The sequence below is a fragment of the Rhineura floridana genome, chromosome 2, assembly GCF_030035675.1.
Source record: "Rhineura floridana isolate rRhiFlo1 chromosome 2, rRhiFlo1.hap2, whole genome shotgun sequence".
NCBI classification, from domain to species: domain Eukaryota; kingdom Metazoa; phylum Chordata; class Lepidosauria; order Squamata; family Rhineuridae; genus Rhineura; species Rhineura floridana.
In genome coordinates, this window is record NC_084481.1 from 81,498,182 (window position 1) to 81,517,911 (window position 19,730).

The window sequence follows — 19,730 nt, forward strand, 5'->3', positions numbered from 1 at the left end:
GGGAAAGGCAAGTCTGATAATTTTCATGCTTACTGAGTTCAATGGGATTTACTCCTATGCAATTATGGATAGGATAGGTAAAACTGACCATGGGGGAGGATGAGGGGGGGAGGGGAAGAGGAGGAGGAAGAAGCAGATTGGAGGGGGCAAAAGCAGGGGGAGGGGCAGGTATGATCATTTGCATGCATAATTTCAATAGTATTTACTCCCATGCAATCATGCTTAAGATAGGTAAAACTGACCATGAGGAGGAGGAGGAAGGGGAGAGGGAGGAGAGGGAAGAAGAGGAGGAGGATGGGTAGGTAGGGGGAAAGGAACAGGGAAGGAAAGGGCAAGAGGAAGGGGATAGGAGGGAGGAGAAGGGAGGGTGGGTTTGATCATTTGCATACTTTTTGAGTTCAGTGGGATTTATTTCTGTGCAATCATGTTTGAAAATGGAAATGGACTGCCTTCAAGCCGATCCCGACTTATGGTGACTCTATGATTAGGGTTTTCATGGTAAACGGTATTCAGAGATGGTTTTACCATTGCCTTCCTCTGCGGCTAAAAGGCAGTGACTGGCCCAAGGTCACTCAGTGAGCTTTATATGGCTGTGTGGGGATTCTAACCCTGGTCTCCCAGGTCGTAGTCCAACACTGACCCATGGAAGGGGCAGGGAGGGGAGGGGAGGGGGAGAAGGGAGAGGGGAGGACATTGGGTGGGTGGGCACTGGGCAGAGGGGAAGCCCCTTACCTTTTCAAAAGGAAAACACGAACAGTATCATTGTTTTTCAGCGTTTCCCATACCTTTTTATTCTACAACAGGCAGATGTAGCCTCCTGCCCAAATTTAAACCAAAGCTGTCTCTGGCCACATTCATACAAGGCCTTTATTTCTCTTTGGACAGTCATGGATTCTCTCAAAAAGTCCTGGGAATTGTAGTTAGTGAAGGGTTCTGAGAGTCGCTAGGAGACGCCCTGTTTCCCTCACAGACCTTCAATCAGAGTGGCTGACTCTTAAACCACTGTGGCCACTGGAGCTCTGTCAGTGGACTAGGAGTCTTCTCTCAGCACCCTTCACTTCCCAGGATTCTTTGGGGGAAGCCATGACTGTCTAAAGTGAAATCAAAGTTTGGTGTAGGTGTGGCTTCCTGATTAGGCAAGCCACACAGCTGTGAGTCTGGCTTTTAGAAAACTGACAGTTGGGTCTTACTGAGCATGCCTGACACTATCATGGGGTTCAAGCCAAAATTTCTTAAATTAATTAAAAATCAGCCAGGCATTTTTTTAACTTTTAAACTGCAGAAGAGGAAGGTCAGAGTATGGGGCAAGGTCAGTAATAGGATTACAGGTACTCTGTGAACATGGCTGATTTTTAATTAATTTCAACAGATTATGAGAACTCTCAAGAGAAAAAAGTCCAAAAGGGCTCTGGGTTTGATTTAGACTTTGAACTCTCTGTTCTCTCTGACTGTTTTGTGTATTGCCATGAAAATTTACAGGGTTGTTAAGCAAGTGTTTCTGAGTTCAGGACTATAAGTTTTGTAAGGTTTTGTTTTGAAATGATCTTATGGGAGGCATCAGAATGGGGCTATTTTCAATTTAACTTTGCGGAATGTGAAAAATCCCCGCTGGTTATAGCATACAGCCATTCTCGTGGCTGTATAATATGATTGCAGTCTTATCGTCTCATATATGCTCACAAACAGGGTAGCTAAAGAGTTCGCAGAAAAGTAGGATTTGCTCACTCCTTTAATGTGTTTAGTATTGTGTGGAATAATGATTTTAACCACGTTAGTGACTGTAAATATAGAACCAAGGAAGACTACCACATATTAATTAGTTATTGTCACATTCACTATGCATCCACTTTTAAAAATTATTACTGTTTTGATTGTGAGCCCACCCAAAAATAAGGGCTTGGAACTAGTTCAAATTAAAAACATATAAATTATTAAATAAAAATACAAGAAAAACACAAACAAGGCTTTAAAAAAATAATACTAATGTCTGAGTACCTAAGAACAGAAGTTCTACTGCATGCAACAGCACAGGATATATCTCTATGGAACCATGCATGATTAACATAATCGAGTCACATGCATTGTTAATGGGGGTGCTTGTATTGTTCAGACACCCAGATCCTTAACACATTTACTTGGAAATAACGTTTCACCAATTAAAATGTAACACTTTCAAGTATGACCGCTGTCCAAAGCTTACTTAGTCAGAACTACATACAACATAATTTAATGGGGTTTAATTATGAATAAACATGGTTAGGATTATACTGTTGAAGTTGCTGAAGATTGGTTCCTTAATGCACAATCTTAAGCATGTTGTCAGAGTCAGACACAAGTTCCCCTGAGTTCAATTATATAAATACCGTGACATGAGATAAAGGAAATATTCTCTTATGTGATTGGGCCCAGCCATTCATTTATAGTTGTATGGGTTAAGGTTTGTGGATGCAAATAAGTTGTACATGTAATACCATACGTATTAGAGATGTCTCATCAGCCTGTGAAATATTTCCACTGTACCTCCAGTGCAAAAGACGTTGCCCAACATGGTTGTAGCTTTTTGCCACTTTTTCAAGTACTCGGGCAGACTTAGAGAAGGAAGATGACCTTACATACTTTTTCTGAGAAGGTTCACTTCACCCTTGATTATGCATTGTGAACTATTTAAAACTTCAAGTAAACAAATGAAGCACAGCCCATCCAGTATCAATTTGTGTAACCTTCATAATATTTGAATGATCATCTCATCCCAGATAACTAATTGGTGCATTTCCCAAATCATATGCATACAGAGAGCAAGTTCTGTCTGGCATAACCAGTAAACCCTGCTAGGAATACTAATGCCAAGGGAAGTAATTTACTGTATAATATATCCTAATTGGTCACTGCATAATAAGGAAATGTCTGAAACCTGCACACAAATAGTTTATAAGACAGGGGTGGGGAATTTGCAGCCCTCAAGATATTGTTGGTTGGAGTCCAACTCCCATCAGCCCCAGGCAGCATTTATTATTATTTATTTTATTAAATTTATATCCTGCTCTACCTCCCAGAAAGAGCCCAAGGAAGAGATATGATAGCACTCTTCGAGTACATGAAAGGTTGCTACACAGAGGACGGCCGGGATCTCTTCTCGATCGTCCCAGAATGCAGAATATGGAATAATGGGCTCAAGTTGCAGGAAGCCAGATTTTGACTGGACATCAGAAAAAACTTCCTAACTGTTAGAGCCATACGACAATGGAACCAATTACTTAGAGAGGTAGTGGACTCTCTGACACTGGAGGCATTCAAGAGGCAGCTGGACAGCTATCTGTTGGGGATGCTTTGATTTGGATTCCTGAATTGAGTAGGAGGTTGGACTTGATGGCCTTATAGGCCCCTTCCAACTCTACTATTCTATGATTGTAAGGCAACAAACAAAAACACTAAAAACACTCTAAAACATCTTAAAAACAGACTTTAAAATATATTAAAACAAAACATCTTTCAAAACATATTAAAACAATACTTTAAAAACATCTTTAAAAGCAATTCCAACGCAGATGCAGACTGGGATAAGGTCTCTACTTAAAAAGCTTATTGAAAGTGAAAGGTCTTCTGTAGGCACTGAAAAGATAACACAGATGGTGCCTGTTTAATATTTTAAGGGGAGGGAATTCCAAAGGGTAGGTGTCACAACACTAAGGTCCCCTTCCTATGTTGTGCAGAATGGACCTCCTGATAAAACAGCATCTGCAGGAAGCCCTCACCTGCACAGAACAGTCATCAACTGGGCATATAAGGGGTAAGACAATCTTTCAGGATTTTTGGCCATCTTTCAGCATGGCCAAAGATGAAAGAAGATGGGAGATGCGGTCTGACAACATTTCATTTTAATGTAGATTCTGTATGTTTTAATTATATGTGCTTTTATCTGGAAGCCGCCACGAGTTCCAGTATTGGAAGGATGGCGGGAAATAAATAAAGAATAACTAACTAACTAACATCCGGATGACCACAGGTTATCTACTCCTGCTGCAAAGTGTCAAAAGTGTAGGACTTGTTAACCTGTCGATGTAATGCCCTTTGGATCTTGTGAAAATGGAAAAAGTGAAACAATGCTAAGTAATGCCTAGGGCCTCAGCTGACTATGTTTATTGGACTGGTACATGTTTATGTTTCCCTTTTTGTTTATTATCTCAAATCAATAAGGATTTTTTAAAAGGTTGACAGAAAATCTAACCTACTTTTGAGTGACATCATAAAGGCCAATTCAAATGTTACCTTCTGTACTCACAGACTGCTTTCTATTCTCACAGGGAAGACTTCTCAGCATTTATTTATTACTAAGATCTCTGTTCACATGAGCATTATGTCATATGTGTTAAGAAAGCACTCAGAGCTTAACATTTTGGAATTTTGGTATCGCATAAGTACATATGCTCCTAACTGGCATGTTATGCCCATCACACAAATATAGATTCCAGCTTGTCTCCAGCAAGTATAAAAAGCAGACCAAAGTAGCATCTGAATGAGCCCAAAGAAAATAGGTATAATTCACAGTGTGAGCCTTAAAAACATCAGTTGTTTGAGCATTAAAAAACCACATGCAACCTCATCTCTAATACTAGAAAACTCTCCTATGCAATCCTTGCTTGGAAATTAGAACACATTAACTGCTCTTCATTAACACACACACACGCACACATAATTTAAAATAATACACATCTCCACTGTCCAAGATATAATAGCGGAAATGCAAGTAGAAACATTTCCCATCACCTGTATAAGTGACAACTTTTACACAAACTAGAAAATAGAATCACCTGGTAACTCCCAATCACTTTTAAACAAGTTTCCACTCATATTATACAAACACAATTATTCCAGTCTGTGTGCACTCTTCTGGTGTCACTTGGATTTCTGAACCTTCAATGATTATCAGAACTTTTCTTTGATTCCTTTGTGTCAAAAAGCGCTTACATCTTCAGATACTCTATAGCACAGTTGCTGCTTTTAAAGAATGCAAAAGCAACCTCGGTATGAAAATTTTGCCAAGCTAGGTCTGCAGGATGGCTTTTATCAGGCTGGAAAGCAGAAATGCTCCCTGCAATAGTGAAAAGGCAGAAAAGGGAAAGAGATCTTTCAACACAAGAGTGGCTTGCTTTATGCTGGAATTCAAGGAGACTGCTCTGCAATGAGGAACAAAATCACATCATGTTTTGACAATTTCCTACTGTAATGGCACCTAGCTTTAACACAGTAATTTTCATCCAGAGACTTCAAAAACCATTCTAATAGGATATAATTGTTATTATAATCTTTCTGCAGGTTGGAAAGTGGACCCATGACAACTCCTCCAACCCAAACTACTCAGCAAATCAATGGAAAAGGCAGCTTTGTTGAATCACAGCTCAGGATCAATCTGTATAGACAGATTACCTGTCTTTGACAACTTGCCTTGGTAGTTTCCTCTCACAATAACTTAGTCTGTTTGCATGCCTTCATTGTTCCACTTTGCCTTTGTTCTCATATGAGAAATCTATTATTGTTGAAATTCTCTTTTGTCAGATTTCAATGGATTCAGAAAGCAGGTTTGGCACAGTCTTTTACAACAAACAAGCAAAATGCCCTTCAAATGTAGTGGGATCTGTAGGGAAATGTTGCCGCAAATAATGGACTGTAGCTGAGTGAAGGAAGGCCTTTCGGATGTTTTTGCCCAATTCCTCATAGGCCCTGCTTCCTACATTTCACACCCACACCATATATTTAAAGCACTCTTATACCACTTTAACAAACATGGCTTTCCCCACAAAATCCTGGGAACTGTAGCTCTGTAAGGAGTCCCCTAACAACTCTTAGCACCTTTAACAAACTACAGTTCCCAATACAAGTGGTATGAGAGTGCTTTAAATGTATAGTGTGAATGTGATTGATCTCTTGGCCATAGTTGCCTTGATCTGCTGCCTAATCAGCACCCTTTCCTCAACTGCGTTCTTTAGATTATCTCAACATAGCCTGTCATTCTGGCCATGATATCAAGAGGCTCACGAAATGTTGAAGTCCTGTCCGCACTTACTTGTCCAAAATTACACTGGCATGTAGTGCCAGTGGGACTTCTGAATTAACATGCATAAGATCAAGCTGTAAAACAAACCTTGGAGAATGTGACCCTGCTTCCCTAAGTCATGCACCTTTGTAACAAACAATAACTTTGTTGGGTGTCTCTCATCTCTGCATAATCGCCACACTTTTATTCATTCATTCAGATTCTTTGTTTCCAAGCCTCTTCAGCACTTTCCTTAGCATGAGGTATTCTGGTTGCTAGGCATGCAAATAGGCGTGAAAATGAGGAAGAAAAATGTTATAGTAGCAGCTGATATTGCAAAGGGCATCCTTGAAGCTAGCACAGAGTCATTTTCCTATTTATGTTCCAGTGGGCAAGGGCATTTCAGGGTATCTCCCTGATAAAAAGGCTAAAGGTTCCAACTGTTTGTTATTTTCTCCTCCATTACAGTTTTCAGGCCATATTTCACCTGCTTATGGAAGGAAAGTGGTTCAGGAGGAGAAAGCAGGCAGGTAGATTCAGCAAGGTGTGGAATATTACAGAAGATGGGTGGGGAAACTTTTTCAGCCTGAGGTCCACATTCCCTTCTGGGGACCACATGCCAGTGGTGGGCAAGGCCAGAGGCAAAAATGCGCAGAGTAATTAATTGAATTTTACATTTGCACAGGAGGTTTGTTTCTATGCACACACCTCTCTCTGTAGCCTCCATCCAGACAAGCAATATATAAATAATAATAATAAATTTTATTTATTAGTCGCCCATCTGTCCGAATTAACGGACACTCTGGGCGACGTACAACAATATAAAATACAATAAAAAACACATACAATCAACAGTCACAATATTAACATCAATGTATATAAGACCATCCCTTCAATAATACAGTATAAGAACCTAACCCACCCCAGAAATCCCATAGGCCTGCCTGAATAGCCAGGTCTTTAAGGCTCGGCGAAAAACCATCAGGGAGGAGGCATGTCGGAGGTCAAATGGAAGCAAGTTCCAGAGGGTGGGGGCCACGATCGAAAAAGCCCTCTCTCTGGTCCGCACTAGCCTAGCTGTTTTCATCGGTGGGACTGAGAGAAGGTCTTGTGAGGCTGATCTTGTTTGGCGGCATATTTGGTGATACTGGAGGCGTTCCTTCAGATAAACTGGGCCGAAACCATATAGGGTTTTAAAGATTAGTACCAACACCTTGAATTGGGCCCGGTACACAACTGGCAACCAGTGTAGTTCCATCAACACTGGGGTGACATGGTCCCAGCGACGGCTCTGCTTTATTAAGCGTGCTGCCGCATTCTGTACCAGCTGCAGTTTCCGGACCGTCTTCAAGGGTAACCCTACGTAGAGCGCATTACAATAGTCTAATTGAGAGGAGACCAGGGCATGTATCACTCGTGGGAGCAGATGTATAGGAAGGTAGGGTCGCAGCCTCTGTACCAGATGAAGTTGGTACCAAGCTGCCCAGCTCACTGCTGAAACCTGAGCCTCCATAGACAGCTGGGAGTCCAAAATGACCCCTAGGCTGCGGACCTGGTCCTTCAGGAGTAATCTCACCCCATTAAGCACCAAGTCTAAATTTCCCAACCTTCTCTTATCCCCCACTAGCAACACCTCGGTCTTGTTGGGATTCAGCTTCAGCAAGAGTTCAAGGACACATTCCAAGCAGGCAAAAAAAAAAAAAACTCAAGAAGGGTGTGAAACAGTCTGGTGAGGGTGTGGCCTGGGAAGAGTGGAGGGCTACATTCATTCTCCAGGCCCTCGGTACCTCACCCTGCTTACAGAAGATGCTGTGTGTAACTTCCAACAGAGCTTGAAACCAGTGTCAGCCAAATACATGGCCAACCCCTCTGAAAGTCTCACTGCAGCCTTCAGGCATCAGTTCCTGCCTTTGTCTACCTTTTCACTTGAAATGGAAGTTATTTGCAAGGAGCAGGGCATTAAAAATGGTGGATAACTCCAGAAAATGCTGCCCATCAGTAAGACACCAATGTTTAATCTAACCCTTGAAGCAGACCACTACACCTTGCTGCATGGTAGGGCCAGCCCTGCTTGAAGTATGTTATGAAAATACGAGCGTGTTTTGTTTCATTTATTTGAGAAATTTATACATCCTACCTTTCAAAAGGATCTCCTCCTAAGGTAGCAAATGCAAATATATTCCACATTAATGAGTCGGTTTAACTCAGTTGGGTGGAGTCACTCCATGGCTAACCATGGCTAAGTGTGAATGTGCAAGTTTGTGGATACTCACAATAAAAATGGCAGCCTCTTCACTCTGCCCCAGTTATCCTGCTGCTGCATTAACTGGAGCTAAGCCATGCTTTGGTTTAGTGTTATGTCCAAAACTTGTTTCAGACAAGCCATTAGCTTGCATGTTCATGCTTAGCTGTTGTTTATTTATTTTATTTATTTATTTATTAAATTTATTATTCGCCCATCTGACTGGCTGTCCAGCCACTCTGGGCGACGTACAAAATAAAAACATACAAATACATTAAAACATTAAAAATCTCAACAATAATAATAAAACCTAACCCACCCCAAAAGCCTGCCTGAAGAGCCAGGTCTTCAAGGCCTGGTGGAAGCTCATCATAGAGGGGGCATGGCAGAGATCATTTGTGAGGGAATTCCACAAAGTGGGGGCCACAATTGAAAAAGCCCTCTCCCTAGTCCTCACCAGTCAAGCTGTTTTAACTGGTGGGATAGAGAGAAGGCCTTTTGAGGCTGATCTTGTTGAGCAGCATCCCTGATGATGTTGGAGGCGCTCCTTCAGATAGACTGGGCCAGAACCGTATAGGGTTTTAAAGGTCAGAACCAACACCTTGAATTGGGCCTGGAAAACAACCGGTAACCAGTGCAACTCCTTCAGCACTGGAGTGATGTGATCTCGCCGGCAGCTGCCTTTAATCAGGCAAGCCGCCGCATTCTGTACCAGTTGCAGCTTCTGGACCGTTTTCAAGGATAACCCCACGTAGAGCACATTACAGTAGTCTAGGCGAGAGGAGACCAGGGCATGTACCGCAGATGGGAGCAGATGGTTGGGAAGGTAGGGGCGCAGCCTCCGTATCAGATGGAGTTGATACAGCGCCGCCTGGCTCACAGCCGAGACCTGAGCCTCCATGGACAGCTGGGAGTCAAGAATGACCCCCAGGCTGCGGACCTGGTCTTTCAGGGGCAATTGTACCCCATTGAGCACCAGGTCAACATCCCCCAACCTTCCCTTGTTTCCCACAAACAATACCTCAGTTTTGTCAGGGTTCAGCTTCAGCTTATTCCTTCCCATCCAGCCACTCACGGACTCCAGGCACTTGGATAGGGTTTCTACAGCCAACCTCGGTGAAGATTTGAATGAGAGACAGAGCTGTGTGTCATCCGCATACTGGTGACACAGCAGCCCAAATCTTCTGATGATAGCCCCCAGCGGCTTTATATAGATGTTGAACAGCATCGGGGAGAGGATGGAGCCCTGTGGCACCCCACAAGTGAGAGGCCAAGGATCCGAAACCTCATCCCCCAATGCCACTCTCTGGTACCTACCAGAGAGGAAGAAATGGAACCACTGCAATACAGTGCCCCCTATGCCTAACCTCTCCAGACGGTCCAGTGTCCAGTTCAGAATGAGAACCACCAGTCAGAGACGAGGGTGCAATCAATTCTTGTTTTATTAAAGTAATGAATACATCAAAGGCTGTGCGCCCCATAGAAACCCCTATGCTAACTCACTACAATCCCTAACTGCACTCTAGACATGCTCTGCAACTTGTGAGGAAAGTTGACTCAGTGCCCACTTCCAGGTGCGGTAGCCTCAAATAGGAGAGGTCTTGGGGCATAACCTCTCACTCCGGCGCACACATGCCCCCTTCTGCCCTGTCCACTTCTCCCGATGTCATGAGCGTGGTGGGGGGGCAAGCCTCTGAGGGCTCATTGGAAAGCACAGGTTCCTGATCGGCAGGCAGGAGAGCGGGGGGCGGGGAAGCGTCGGCCGTTTCTAAGATACTGCTTGGTGAAGGAGGAGTGTCTGCTCTCTCAGGAGCATCCCCCAACAATCCTGTGGGAGTGCTGGGGGGCTGAGCACTGTCCTATTGAGGGGCAGGACCAGCCATGGGAACTGGCGGGGTGGGCGACTCGCTCTCTTCCCCAAGGTCGGGGTTAGACTCAACAACAGCTGGATCATCCATGCTCCCTAACGGCTGAGGCTTCTGAAACGCATGCCTTCCCCCTCCCTCCTCAGGAAGGAGGCAGGGTCCGTCACCCCTGGGCTCAACATCCAGAAGGATGCCGTGGTCAACGGTATCAAAAGCCGCTGAGAGATCCAGGAGGACAAGGAAGGTGCATTCGCCCCTATCCAACACCCTCCTCATATCATCCACCAAGGCGACCAAGGCCGTTTCAGTGCTATGTCCAGGCCTGAAGCCTGATTGAAATGGATCCAGATAATCCGCTTCCTCCAAGTGTGCTCGCAACTGCTTCGCCACCACTCGCTCAACTGCTTTGCCCAGGAATGGCAGATTTGAGACTGGGCGAAAGTTGTTCAGATCTTGGGGATCCAAGGAGGGCTTCTTTAGAATTGGTTTTATTACGGTCTCCTTGAGAGCTGATGGTATTACTCCCTCTTCCAGGGACGTATTTACCACCATCTTGATCCCCTCGCCCAGTCTGTCCTTGCAGCTCATAATGAGCCACAACGGGCAAGGGTCGAGTAAGCAAGTGGTTGGCTTTAAGGCTGAAAGCACCTTGTCCACTTCATCAGAGGGAAGAAGCTGGAACCGATCCCACACCACCGGAGCACCACTGGCCGCCTCTGGCTCGCTCACTGTGTCCACAGCACACAGAATAGCACTCTTAATACGATCGCTTTCCTCCATAAAGTGCTTTGCAAACTCATCACAGGAGGCCTTAGCATGTTCCATCAGTTCCAGGGCAACTGGACCGACCAGGCTCCGGACCACTTGGAACAGCCTCCTGGGACAGCACTCTGTGGACGCAATAGAGGCAGCATAAAAATCCTTTTTTGCTGCCCTCATCGCCACATGGTAGGCTGCCACAGCCGCTCTAGCCCGTGTCCAATTGTCGTCAGAGCGAGATTTCCGCCACCGGTGCTCTAGCCGTCTCACCTCCCATCTCAGAGTTCGCAACCATGGAGTATACCACGGTGCCGTCTGAGCTCTATTCAGGGGGAGAGGGCATTTCGGAGCTACCCAGTCTAATGCCCCAGTGATTGCAGCATTCCACCCCTCCACCAGGGTATCAACTGAGTGCCCGTGTGCATGCTCCAAATAATCCCCAAATGCATTCAAGAATCCATCTGGATCCATCAGACGTCTGACGGGGGTCTGACAGAATACATAAAAAATAAAAACATAGTATATTAATATAACAGTATAATCCTATAAAAACACAGTTTAAAAGGAAGAATTCTTTCATCTTAACTGGATTAAGAATTTGGCAACCATTTCTGTCCATAGCTTATCAGCATCGGATAAGAGGAGTTGGACATACCAGTTATTTGATCTTCCAGGAAAGCGATTAATTATGGGAGAAATAAATCTAAGCCGTTCAGCATGATAAAGGTTGCAAAAAAGAAAAGTGTGAACCAATTATTCGACTTCAGAGTTTGAGCATGGGCAGATGCGATTTGCATAAGGAATGCCTTTAAAATGGCTGTCTAAAATCGCGGGGGGGAAACAGTTGAATCTCGCTCTTGAAAAGAGTATATGACATTTTGGAATAGATAAATTTATCAGATAGGATGCACGGGCAGGAAATTAGAATTGGAGATCAAAAAACATAGGGGAGCAAGTATTGCGAGCCCTAGATCTGGAATATTGAGCATCAATATCATTAATACGTTGCTCGATAATGCAATTTGCTGAACTGGCGTCTAGTGAGGACACTAAAAATCAGCCATGTTCACAGAGTACCTGTAATCTTATTACTGACCTTGCCCCATACACTGACCTTCATCTTCTGCAGTTTAAAAGTTTTTTAAATGCCTGGTTGATTTTACTTAAATAAATTAACATTGAAGTCTATTACAGCGCCAGGCATACTCAGTAAGAACCAACGGTCAGTGTTCTAAAAGCCAGACTCACAGCTGTTTGGCTTGGCTAATCAGGGGGCTACAGGCCAGACCTTTATTTCACTTTAGACAGTTCACTTTAGACAGTCATGGCTTCCCCCAAAGAATCCTGGGAAGTGAAGTCTGTGAAGTGTGTTGAGACTCCTATTCCCCTGACAGAGCTCCAGTGGCCAGATTGGTTAAACAGTCAGCTCCCCTTCTGGGGATTGTAGCTCTGTGAGGGAAATAGGGTGTCTCCTAGCACCTCTCAGCACCCTTCACAAATTACACTTCCCAATATTATTTGGGGGAGCCATGACTGTCTAAAGTGAAATAAAGATCTGGTGTGGATGTAGCCACGGAGAGCTTAAGTTTAAATTTGGGTAGGAGACTACATGTGCCTGCTGTAGAATGAAAAGGTGGGGGAAACCCTGAAAAGCAATGTTCACAGTGTTTTCCTTTTGGAAAGGAAAGGGGCTTTCCCTCTGCCCAGTGTCTACCCACCCAATCTCTTCCCCTCTCCCCCTCCCTCCCTACCCTTCCACCCCTTCTCTCCCCCCCAGGGGCGTCACTACCGGGGTGCGGAGGGTGCGGCCCGCACCTGGGTGTCACCATGAGGGGGATGACACCCAGAGCCACCCCACCCCATGCCGTTGCCCGGCAAGGCTGCTCCAACTCCTCCTCGGAGGCGGGCAGGTGGGCAAGACCGGGAGCAGCGTCGGCGGGGTGAGGGAGGCACACCAGCGTTCCCAGGCCTTCTCCGGCTGTGTGCCCCTCCGGCACGCACCCTCCCAGGGGCATGGACGGGGCGGCTGGCCTCAAGTGTGCGTGCATATGGGAGGTCCGCACCCCCCGCACTCCCGCTAGTGATGCCGCTGCTCCCTCCCTCCTCCCCCCAATGGTCAGTTTTACCTATCCTAAGCATGAATACATGGGAGTAAATCCCATTGAACTCAATAAGCATGCAAATGATCAAACCTACCCTTCTCTCCTCCCTCCTATCCCCTCCCTCCTGCCCCTCCCCTCCCCCTTCCAATCCCCTCCCCCTCCTTCCCTCTCCCCTCCCATGGTCAGTTTCACCTATCCTAAGCATGACTGCATGGGAGTAAATTCCATTGAACTCAATAAGCATGCAAATGATCAGACCTGCCTTTTCCCTCCCCCTTTCTCCTGTCCTTCCCCTCTCTCCTTCCGTCTCTCTCCTTCTCCTCTGCCACTCCAGCCCTCCCTCCCTCTTCTCCTCCTCCTTCCCCGTGGTCAGTTTCACCTATCCTAAGCATGATTGCAGAGGAGTATATCCTGTTTAACTCAATAAGCATGCAAATGATCAGTCCATTCTCAGCAAACTTACACAGGGTCCCATTTCCTACCTCTCAGATTAAAAAGCAGAGAAATTCACTAATAGGGGGAAAACCTTGTGGTTTAAGAACGTACCTATTGCCAACAGATATTTCTATCAAACTTTAAAAAGCAGGGAAATTGGGCAGCTATAGTGAATGCACCAGGGGAGCAAGCGACCTGATCTCCACTCTGAGATATTGTACTGCCCTACAAATTGGTCAAAATGCAAACACCATTTGGGTTGGTCTTTCACAGTCCAATCCACTTCCTGTGTAGCTTGGAAGAATTGGGTAACATGTGCCTCTGAGCATATGGTGAGTGGTGGCAACATCTGCAATCAGCCAAAATAACAGAAACAAGACATGCTGTGCTGATCTTGTTTTAGCAGGGAGGAAGCAAGAATATTAAGACAGATGATATAGTTCAGATATGTTTGATTTACTTTGCAATTTTAGTGAAGCATTTTCTTTTGCTTCTGTTTCTGTAAATAAGTGAACTACAGCAACACTGCATAATTTACACTAAAAAAAACTTCAAAAACAATTGTGGAATAATGGCACTGACTATTCTGCAGAATAGTCTCCAATGGATATGAGGAATGTCTCAGTTTGCACAAGATAAAACAGTGAAAGGTGAAATATATTCCAGCAAATTCCTAGGCGTGCTTTATGTATTTAATTTTCCATACCCACCTTAAGTGGTGTGGTTTAAGCATAGCAAACTGAAAATATGCATCTTTGGCAGGCCAAGTTTGTTTTTTCCAACAGCTAGTTTCATTGCTGAAGTAGCAACATACTGTAATCAATCTAATGTTACATCAAACTGCAGTTTCAGATCCAACTGTTAATGCACCCAAAATAGAAATAGAACATAACCTCCAGTTTAAAACACAAATGACTGTCTATACCATCATATGACACTGACAAATAAAAAGGCTTTGAAATTAATAAAAAATAAATTTGACACAGATTTCTAGGATGAATAATGAGAGAAATATAATAGTTTAGATTCTCTGTAGACATAGTGGTAACACAGGAAAGAAGCAAAACAAGAACACCAACAAACATACAAAAAATGTAATTCTTCATCTTTGGAGATGTAGTCCAATTGCAGGTGTCGCTGCCACTCACCATATCATATTACCCAATTCTTCCAAGCTACACAGCAAGTGGATTCGACTATGAAAGACCAACCGAAATTGTGATACATTTGTAGGGTAGTACAATATCCCAGAGAGGAGGTCAGGTCTCCTGCTCCCCTGGTGCGTTCATTATAACTGCCCAATTTTCCTGCTTTTTAAAATTTGATAGAAATATCCTTTGGCTATAGGTACGTTTTTAAACCACAAGATTTTATTGCCTATTAGTGAATTTTCTCTTTGGAACTAGAGGGACTATTGCATTGGTAATGTGTTTAACTAATTAATTATGCATATAGCTCTTTATGAGCAATTGCTGTATTTTGTTTTAATTTTTGTATAATTACAGTACCAACTGAAATTTGATCACTTTTAGTATTTGCAGATTTTATTGTAAGCCCTATAGATCTTGCATAGGCAAAGATTACACATATATCAACAACACATTAGTGTATGTGTAAACATAAAATTTTAATATAGGCAGTATTAAAATAGTAACAGAGAGCCAGTGTGGTGTAGCGGTTAAGGTGCTGGACTATGACCTGGGAGACCAGTGTTCAAACCCTACACAGCCATGAAGCTCACTGGGTGACCTTTGGCCGGTCACTGTCTCTCAGCTTCAGAGGAAGGCAGTGGTAAACCCCTCTGAATACCACTTACCATGAAAACCCTAGTCATAGGGTCGCCATAAGTCATAAGTGACTTGAAGGCAGTCCATTTCAATTTTTCAAAATAGTAACATAATCAGATCAGTACCAGCATAAAAACACATATCAACCAGTGTCTATTATTAGATACAACTATGGCTGAAACCTAACACTGTTTGGTGCCTATCGTCTTCACTACTTTCAGGAATTATGTCTAGCACATATTTTTATCTTTTTAATTGCCCCCATAAGCCAGTCAAACAAACTGCATAAGATGCTATGTAATGGAGTAAAAAGGATCCTGCGTTCCCTGGGTCTCCCAAGAACAGCACCTTATCTGGGCGTAAGCCTCTAAAGTACTAGTACAAAATACCCACAAGATCACACAACAGAAAAAATAACTGAGCAACTTCTCCAAACAAAGACTGAAGATGAACTGAAGCTTTAGCAGTTCCTCATTCAGGCTGCTCTTCCTCAGCTCCACTCTCCTGTCTAAACAAGATAAAATCCTTAAAAGGACAACCCCCTTAGCCTGAAAGGAAGCGTCTTTCCTCTTTTCTGTGGGCCTTGTATGCTCCCTGGGTGTTTACTGGGCAGAGCAGAAGGTGCTTAACCCTTCAGATGAATTTGGTTCAAGGAAAGGCATCCATGAGGGTCTTGGCTGAGGTTCTCCAGGGTCCTGACCTTTCTGGTTCCCCAGCAGAACTCAGTCGGCTGTAGCTCAAGACCAGAGCTATGACAGTAATGTCCTCTACAGCCACATATTCTTAAAGCACTGCCTGGAAAGGACAGCTAATTGATTTTTTTTCTCATACATAATAATTGTTGGATTTGCCTTTAATGTTTTAAAAATGACCTAGATGTATGATTTCTTAAATGTAAATAATGAAAGATACTTAGACAAGAATTTTTGTGTTGTTTGGGGGGTGGGGGATGTGCGCTGAAGGCTTGCAGCTTGTTTGTTTTATTTTGAGTCGCTTCCTATAAAACATCTTGAGGTGATTTAACAGTAAAAAAACACATATAAACGCAGTTTCAAATCCAAGACAGATACAGGCTGGGATAAAAATCTTCACTTAAAAGGCTAGTTGAAAAAGGAAGGTCTTCAATAGGTGCCAAAAAGATCGTAGAGATGGTCCCTGTCTAGGGTTGCCAGGTCCATGGCCTGAGACTGATCCTGTATCTTTAGGAGAAGAGAAGGTCAGCCAAGCGCAGGTGTTCTTGCAACTCTGTAATGGGAAAAACCACAAGGTGGAATTCTCCCTCCCCCCTCCACAACTTTTAAAGATACAGAACATCTATTGGAGGCTGGGCCTGGCAACCAAGAGGTCTTCTGTATCTTTAAAAGTTGTGCAGGTGGGAGGGAGAATTCCACCTAGTGGTTTTTCCCATTACAGAGTTGCAAGAACACCTGCGCTTGGCTGACCTTCTCTTCTCCTAAAGATACAGGAACAGTCTTAGGCCAAGAACCTGGCAACCCTATCCCTGTCTGATATGCTTATGTGCTTTTTATATATATATAGGTATTTTCTCTTAGTCTGTCTGACTTGCAGCTTGTTCCAGCTGCAAATACTGAAGAAGTTGTAGTGTGGGTTTGGATTTCTAGTAGAAGAGTCTTATGTACCCATTGAATGTTGTTTCTTAGAACAATTCCTTGTCACAGAATTATCTTATCTTAGTTAAGGTACCAGGAGTAACCTTATAATAAGAGGCAGGGCATTGGGGCATCTACTCCTCTGTTCGCTGATATACACCAGTTGCCAAGGTCTGAAGTAGAGCTCTTTCTCAGTTCTGCAAAGGTGTATTATTAGCAATACCAAGAAATTACCAGTCAACATGCAAATCATGCTCTCTGCTACTGAGCTGTGGATCTCTTACATAGGTTGTTAAGACTGCCAAAGAGAGAGGGGAACTGATGCTGGCTCAGTTCTGGCTCCCAATCTGCAAATTTTTCTTTGCAAGGGCACAGCATTTCATCGGCACTAAACCTGTGTGCACAATGCTAAAGGAAGGGAGAGGGGAAATTTCCTTTATATACAAATTCCTACTTATTTGGACATGGCCAGCATCTGGTGTGGAAGCTTGATAGCAATGAGCTCAAAAGGGAGCTGTTTATCCAGGAAAGGGATAGAGGAGACTATTGTAGTCATGGCCAGCTCAGCCTTTCCCTGATTTTCTGCTGGGTCATATCTTACAACTGGGTTTTCTTCTCCCTTCCGAGTAGACCCTTGGTAAGAGCTGTCTGGCACCCAGACAGGCACTCCTCCACTGACTCTGCAATCTTAACTTCTGAGACCTGTGGGTAATAGGGGAGAACTGGGGATCAAGGCAGGGCTTGGGATGGAGCCAAAGGGTTTCTTGGGGGACCCAGGCAAGGTATCCTTGAGATGGAGCTCTTCAGGCTGTTTTTGGACTGCTGTGGGTTCTTCCAAGTCCTCAGTTGGAGTGGGACTCTCCATGGGACTTGAAGCATCTTCCTCCAAAGAGTTTTCTCCAAGGCCTGGGTCTGATGGTCCTTGTGTTTCTTTAATTCTAGATAAATGTATTCTCAGGAGTAGGGAAAGAGGTTAAGAATAAACATTTCTTGGAAACTTCAGCTGGTGCAGAATGCTGCGGCCAGAGTTCTTACTTGGACTAAAAAATCTGACCATATAACACCTGTCCTGGCCCAACTGCACTGGCTACCAATACGTTTCCGGGCCAGATTCAAAGTGTTGGTTCTTACCTATAAAGCCCTTAATGGCATCGGACCGCAATACTTGGTGGAACGCCTCTCCCGCTATGTACCTGCCCGTTTGCTACGCTCGACATCGAAGGCCCTTCTCCGGGTCCCAACTCATAAGGAGGAGAGCAATAACTAGATCTAGGGCCTTCTCAGTGGTGGCCCCTGAATTATGGAACGCCCTCCCTGACGAGATACGCCTGGCGCCTTCTTTGTTATCTTTTCGGCGCCAGGTAAAGACCTACCTCTTTGCCCAGGCATTTTAATTTTAATTTTAATTTTAATTTAATTTTAATTTAATTCTAATTGTAATTTTATTTTAATTTTTGTCTTAATCTCTGCTTTTAAAAACGTTTTTATAGTAGTATTGTACCCACTCTCACCTGTATTTTAATGTGGTTTTTATCCTGTTGTACACCGCCCTGAGAGCTTGTTGCTATAGGGCGGTCTAAAAGTACAATAAATAAATAAATAAATAAAATTAATCCCATCACCTTTCAAAGGAATTGCTAATTATGGAAATGGAGGAAACCATCTATGCAAATCTGATTTTTAGGTTACTAGAATTGTTCTAGGCTGGCCTTTTTTCTTTTCTTTGGTAAATGTTCTTTACTGATGTTCTAAATATATGTAAATAAGGAAACAATGTTCATTCCACATTGTTACATTCAGTAGCATATAAAAGAAACCATTATTTACAATGAGCAAACACAAAATAACCAAAACCAGATAAATAACTCCAAGGACATTTGACAATCTTACCCCATAAAGTCCACCCAAATTACAAGTGAGACAGGAAAAACATATATTTAGTGTTGTTACAATACAAACATAATCAGAATCAGAAAAAGGAAGCACAAAAGATAGGACCAAGCCTATACTATGTAAATAAAGAGTTTATTAAGCATTCAGAATTCTTCCATAATGTGGAGGAGGTTTCTACTGTATTCTTTCATGTTAACAAAATTAATAAAATCATATTAATTTTTCACATCTCCATCTTTGAATGACCACAAAGTACTCTGAGTTTCTGCTTCAGTTTTTCTAGGAATGCAAGGTACCACATTTTGTGGTACCAATAACCAAAGGCAGCACTCTTCAGATCTCTCCAACATTTGGCAATAATTAAACATGCTGTCATTAACAAGCTTTACTCTGCATTTCCAAGTTTTCTGTAAAAGGCAAGGCCAATTGCAGTGTGCTGTTCAAGGGTTGCTGCATAACAATGTGAATTTCATCAAAAATAATCTGCCAAAACTGCTGAACCCTTAGGCAGGACCGCCACATGTGGTTATAAGTTAGGCTGGCCTGGTTCTACATCATGGGCTGGTGTAGATGGTTTACATGAGTACAGTCCTTGTGTGGAACTTAGCACTAGAAGATCTTCAGCACTGTGGCTTATAGAATGTAACTTTTAATATCATGTTCAGTGGAAGAAGTATAGTTTGGATTATTTATAATTTGTATCCCGATTTTCTATTATTTTATAGTAATTGCCAAAGTGATCAAGAACCCCAGAAAATATATCAATGTGGCTTGACAGCTCTTTGACCAAAGAGAACAGAGCCAGTTCAGTTTGATACTCAATATCAGTATGCCTTTATTTTTGGCAGCAACAGTGGATATTTGCCTCATTTCATAACAATGCACTGTCTCTCTCCAGAATGGAGGTGTATAGTGGTTCCTGACATCATGTGGTCAGTTTCTAACTTTTGCATTTCAAAGATTGATAATTATTTTGATATCTTGATGTGTTGCCAACCATTATTGC